The 5,827-nt window shown below is 37.3% G+C and overlaps 1 pseudogene; it reads right to left on the bottom strand.

Moving 5' to 3' along the window:
* Nucleotides 1-391: 391 nt before the first annotated feature.
* Nucleotides 392-1,231, bottom strand: LOC107647252 (nuclear intron maturase 1, mitochondrial pseudogene; annotated as a pseudogene).
* Between the last annotated feature and the right edge of the window lie 4,596 nt (nucleotides 1,232-5,827).

Raw genomic sequence — 5,827 nt, 5'->3', positions numbered from 1 at the left:
AAATCAAAATACAACTTTAACTTGTTCTAACTTCTAACGAGGTAAGCCTCAAAATGGTCCCTGAAGTTACCCTCGAGACTCACAGTGATCCTTGAAGTTAAAAATTACTCATATTCATCCCTGAAGTTGCACTCTGGGACTCAGACTCGTCCTTCAGGCCAATTTCGTCCAGCTGGCGCAACCGGAAAGCTGAGTTGGACTCGTTGGTGACACGCTGTCAGCACAACAACTAGCTGACGTGGCGACATAAACTGTTTTAATTCAATTTAGTCCCTAAATTGAGGTTAAAAATCCTAATCCCCAATTGAGTCTCTTCTCTTCTCTTTTCCATCGCATCAGAGGTGACTCTCTTCTGTTACTGCTCCTACAGTTTCTTCTCCATCTTCAAAAACTACAACATAGGAGTACAAGGAAGTGGCTTCGGGTCCTTGTTACCCTTCACCAGTTCTAGATGCCTAAATTGACGAATGCATTGTGGCAAGCTAGCAGTAACCGAAAGCAAGTTTCCAACACCCTTTTCACTCACAATGTTACCTCCAGAACCAGTGTAACGCAATGTTGGATATATCACCCTCTGGCATATTATATGATCCAAGAACTGGATCCCCCTTGAAATATGCTCAATCTCTAGCTTTAAATTATCTAACCTTAATACAAAAGTACTCTCACAAAACTCAATAATTTTCTTCCTAACTTCCACTGCATCCTCCCTAGGCCCTCTAATTTCAATTAAGAAGTGACCCCCATATCTTATGTAATCCATCTTCCTAGTCTTCTCCTTTCCACTGGCTGGAACAAACTCTAGCCATGCAGGGTTATGACAAACATCATCAATTGAATACCGCCATATTGAATCAAACTTACAAGGCCTAAAAAACTCAATAATCATCCCTTCCATCATGTGATCCAATTCATTAAGGCAGACATTAGTAATCAATGGACTTAAAATTCCACAATAACCCTAATCAGGTACCTTAGCAGCCTCCTCTAACGCGAAACCGAAGAAAGTCCTCAACCAATATGGGTCCGACTTCGGCTCATTCTCATTGAGAATCCTCTTCTTAGTAGCCCTCCTCTTCTTAACCTTCCTCAACTCTTCCTTCTCCTCATCATCATTCCTAGACACACACTTTAAAGGATGCTCTTTAAGTGCAGATTTTATCAAGATGACCACAAACAATAGCATTTCGGAGAGAGAGAAGGTTTTGGAGGTGGTGGGAGTGGATGGCATTGCGGGGAGGGAAGGTGCCAATGGAGTGGGCACAAGAGCGCTGGTATGAGGGTTTTCTTTCAGTTGGGTCCTCTTTCAGCAAAGAGTGAGGGTTTTCGAACGGTGGTGGTGGCTTTTTGGAGTTTGGGTGGAAAGAGTGGAGAAGGAGAGTGTGCTGGGCAGGGATTGGCGGCATGACCAAAGGTGTTTGATGAATTTCCGCAATGACATTATTGCGCCTATTGTTGAATTTACATCTGCTACCTAAAAATGAAAATGAAGGATATAAATTACTTATACAAACTATCACATATCTTGTAAATCAATAGTCAAAACCACCAAAAAAAATGTCATCACAAAGAAAATAAAAATTTATAAGATAATAAAGCCATTGCAGAAGTTTCCATGATTATAAGCTCAAAAAACAAGTACCTATGCACTTCATTTGCCCTGCCAAGAAATCTGAAACCTGATAGCCATGAGGTATAAATTACTTCAAGTTTCCAATAAAAGAAGGGAAAGAAAGTAAGACACTAGTTACAATTCATGATAACACAACTCACAAAAGTAATGGGAAAATAACCAAAACACCCTATAGTTTAAAATAACCTAAAAAATAATTGCATGTGAGGTGCCTTAGCAGATATATCTCCAGACATAAGATATTTGCAAAAATATTAATAGTATTAAACCGCTTGATGCACCCAAAGTAAGACTGTAAGAATATAAGAATTTATATCATACTCTACACAATTTTATTAGATAAGATTAGCATAAAATACTTAAAAGTAAGGTGCCCATGTGAATTCCATATTATTACAACCACTACTGATTCCTGAAAAAATGTTTGCAAAGATGTAAGTCTGGAGTTTATCACAGGATTGCCAAATCCACATGGTTTCACAGTGGTGCTAGCAGTAGTTGATCAACTCTCCAAATATGCACACGTTCTACTGCTTAAAGGTGATTACAATGCTATGTTAACTGCTGAGTTGTTTTTCATTAACATTGTCAAGCTCCGTGGCATGCCAGGAACCATTTTGTCAGACTAGGATAAGTGTTCATTAGTGCTTTTGCCAGGAACCGTGTGGTTTTTGAAGATGGAGAAGACATCGTAGGAAAAGCAACAGAAGAGAGTCACCTCTGGTGCGATGGAAAAGAGAGGAGAAGAGATTCAATTGGGGATTAGGTTTTTAACCTCAATTTAGGGACCAAATTGAATCAAAATAGTTTATGTCGCCACGTCAGCTAGCCGTTGTGCTGACAGCATGTCACCAACGAGTCCAACTCAGCTTTCCGATTGCGCCAGCTGGACAAAATTGGCCGGAAGGACGAGTCTGAGTCCCGGAGTGCAACTTCAGGGATGAATATGAGTAATTTTTAACTTCAGGGATCACTGTGAGGCTCGAAGGTAACTTGAGGGACCACTTTGAGACTTACCTCAACTTCTAACTCCCCATATTATTGTGCACGCTGGATCGAGTTAATAAGTTGGATCAGGTTAATTAAGTCAAATACTAACATACAAATCCAAATAGCATTAAACGTCTTTACTAACCCACCCGATTGAAATTTGTTCGTTACTCCAATGTCAAGCCAGCATTACTTGTTAAAGAAGCGTTCACATGTGATGATATTTAGGTGTGTTTATATAAGTGTGTTCGAAAAAAAAATTAGTTTTTATTAAAACACGATTAAACACTGCAGACACACGTGTCGGATGAATATCAATTTCGTATTCAAAATGTGTCCGACACGCAAATACAAAAACTTAGCAAAATGCCTATACTTCATAGCTTATTAATTATTTAAACGGTCATTATTTTTTCATAGAATGTTTTGCTAAGACACTACAAAAAAAAAGGGTTTAAAACGGCATTTATATTACGGCGGTTCTTCAAAACCGCCGTAATATCCGGATATTAAGGCATTTATTAATGCCGCCATAATTGATTTATATTTGGTGGCGGTTCTATTAATTATGGCGGTTTTAAACCCCCATTAACACCTATGTATAAAATGCAAAACTTTGCAATCCCTAGTTTTAGAACCTGTAACACTATGCATATGGCGGCCTCTTCCTTCTCTCTTTCGTTCTCCTCTCCGTCGAATCCCATTTTAATCATTTCAGAATCCATTTTTGTCTATGTTGCTTTGTCCACTACACTTTTACCCTCCATCGCTGCTGCATCTTCAACAGAATCGAAGGTTCCAAGCCACACACGCGCCTTCTTCCTCACGCCATGGAACCGCTTTCGCCGACGTTGTTTCCCTATTGTCGATGCCCCTAGCCTGTGCGACGATCTCCGATCCTCTTGTTCTCTAACGACACTCTTCTCCAGTGACATCTCCTATGGTGACGTCTTCTCCAACTTCCTCTCCTTGCCGTCCTAGATCTGTGTCTTTTCCGCCATCAGCGTCTCCCTTTCGTTCTGAATATTGAAGGTCAGCTTGCTACTTTTTTACATTCTAGGGTTCAAAAGTACAAATTATTTCTCTGCTTTTTGCTTCTGTGAAATTGGATATGCTGATAAGGTATTGAAATTGGAATTAATTAATTCCTATCATAGGTAAATTTTTAATTAGTTACGTCTTTCAATTTTTCTATATCCAGATATTTTGGAATTAAAGATATCTATAGCAGAAAATAAAGACATGTATGAATTATAGCATGAGAGTAAGTAATGGAACGAAGACGTTGCAGCTTCTCGTGTAGTAGTGCTGCTCTCTTTTGCTCTCTAGAAACCATGGGAAGGTGTGTTGTTTCTGTTTCTTCTGTTTTGCTATATATATCAACTTCTGCAGATTTATATCTGAAGCTATTTATATATAATTAGAGAGATAGGAAATTCCTATAAGGAAGACCTCTCATCAAACAACACTATTTACTATTTATTTATTATTGTTGTGTTTTCTTTTCCTCAGAAACTATCAAAGTTTCTGCTGTGGTCTGAGCGATCGCCATTCTCAACCTCAATGCTGTCCAAGGAGGGTAGAATATGCTATCCAAGTTGGTGCCACAAGAAGAACAAGTCAGAGGCTAGCGTGTTAGTTCAGCATGTAGCAATTGTCTGGTTTCCATGTTGAGAATAGACTCAAGGAAGAGGTATAAAGCATCTGGTGAAATTTGACACGTTTTTGTTGTTAGATTTAGTCATAGTTTGTACACATAATGGCAGTATAGAAGAAAAATAGTTTTGTTCCTTTGTGCTATTTGTTGAAATATTTTTAGTATTTAGGGAACCAGATTTTATATTTCAGATGTTTTGCTTATGTGATAGGCTTAAATATTTGTTTAGAAATCAACCTTAACTTGAGTAGTTAATAATTGTGCATTCAATCTAAGTTATAAATCCACAACTACTTTATTCTTATAAATTGTAATTTGAGAATAATATATTTTCTTTATTTATAAATCCTGTGGTTTGCTTCATTATCCTGTGACCAATTTTTGTGGTTGCCAATTTGATGACAGGTTCTGAAGTGGGAAGATGCAGAAATCGGAGAGCCAAAAGAAGGCGAGGTGCGCACGAGGAACAAAGCCATTGGCCTTAATTTTATCGATGTCTACTTTCAGAAAGTTTATAAAGCCCTCTCATTTCCTTTCACCCCAGGTTTTTGGAGTTTATTTACCTCTTATCAATTGATCTGTCATGAAACACTTATGCCAATGCCAAAAAAAAAAAAAAAGAAAATGAAAAGAACCTATGATGGTACTGGACATGAATTTTGTTACTTCATTCTTAATAGTAATCTTTAAGAACCTTCATGTTAAATTCAATAAAAAATTGATGGATTGCTTAATTGGAGCCTTAGCTTTTTAGCTTTTATCCCTCATTGAGAGGTGACTTAAAATGTGCACAGAAAATGTGAAATTTTGCACTTGTATCATTTTGCTTAATTCAACTCACCTCACCTATGAATCATGGGTTGCCAATTTATAGTCTTAAACTCCATTGTAAAGCTATCTTCTTTTCAGGAGGAGGGGAAAGCACCGTATTTGTATATGGAAGTGGATTTTAAGGAGGTAGAAACTTGAATTCCTTTCAAAGTTTAGTTGCCGATGCTCTTCTTCTTTTGAGTTGGATTGGTCGGCAAATTCTGATCAATATTGTTTGGTTTGACCATATATTTATACACACAAATATATCATGAAGGAAATAAAGAATTATAAATAGATTTTGAATCTTTAAGTTTATTAATGCAGCCGGAAGTGTAGAAAGTGTGACTTAATACTTTTTGGGTAATATAGGTAACTAGCAAAAAGACAGCACTTATTGAGACTTCCAATCAATTGAGGAACAAAGTTGGAGAAGCAGCAGTGATATTAAGAGGTAAGAACGCTGAAGATGATGCTTTATATCTTAGGTCAATTATGTGATGTTTATAGTTTTATGTTATTGAGATGTCTGGGTTGGCACATTGTGCTAGCATGCTGAAATTGCCCCCTCAAGTTTTACAACCACTTTTGCTCGTTAGCTGTTTAATAAATTTTCTCGACTCTTTCTACCAATCTAATTATATTTTTTCTCTTTATATTATTTGACTAGTTATATATTGTTTCTAATGACATCTTTTCATTGTTATAATTTCAATTTATAACAGCCGGTTTGATAG

Source organism: Arachis ipaensis, chromosome B6 (genome assembly GCF_059453495.1).
Source record: "Arachis ipaensis isolate K30076 ecotype BB chromosome B6, ASM5945349v1, whole genome shotgun sequence".
Classification (NCBI taxonomy): domain Eukaryota; kingdom Viridiplantae; phylum Streptophyta; class Magnoliopsida; order Fabales; family Fabaceae; genus Arachis; species Arachis ipaensis.
The sequence above is the reverse complement of the archived record's forward strand: the minus strand, read 5'-3'. Positions and strand labels throughout refer to the sequence as shown.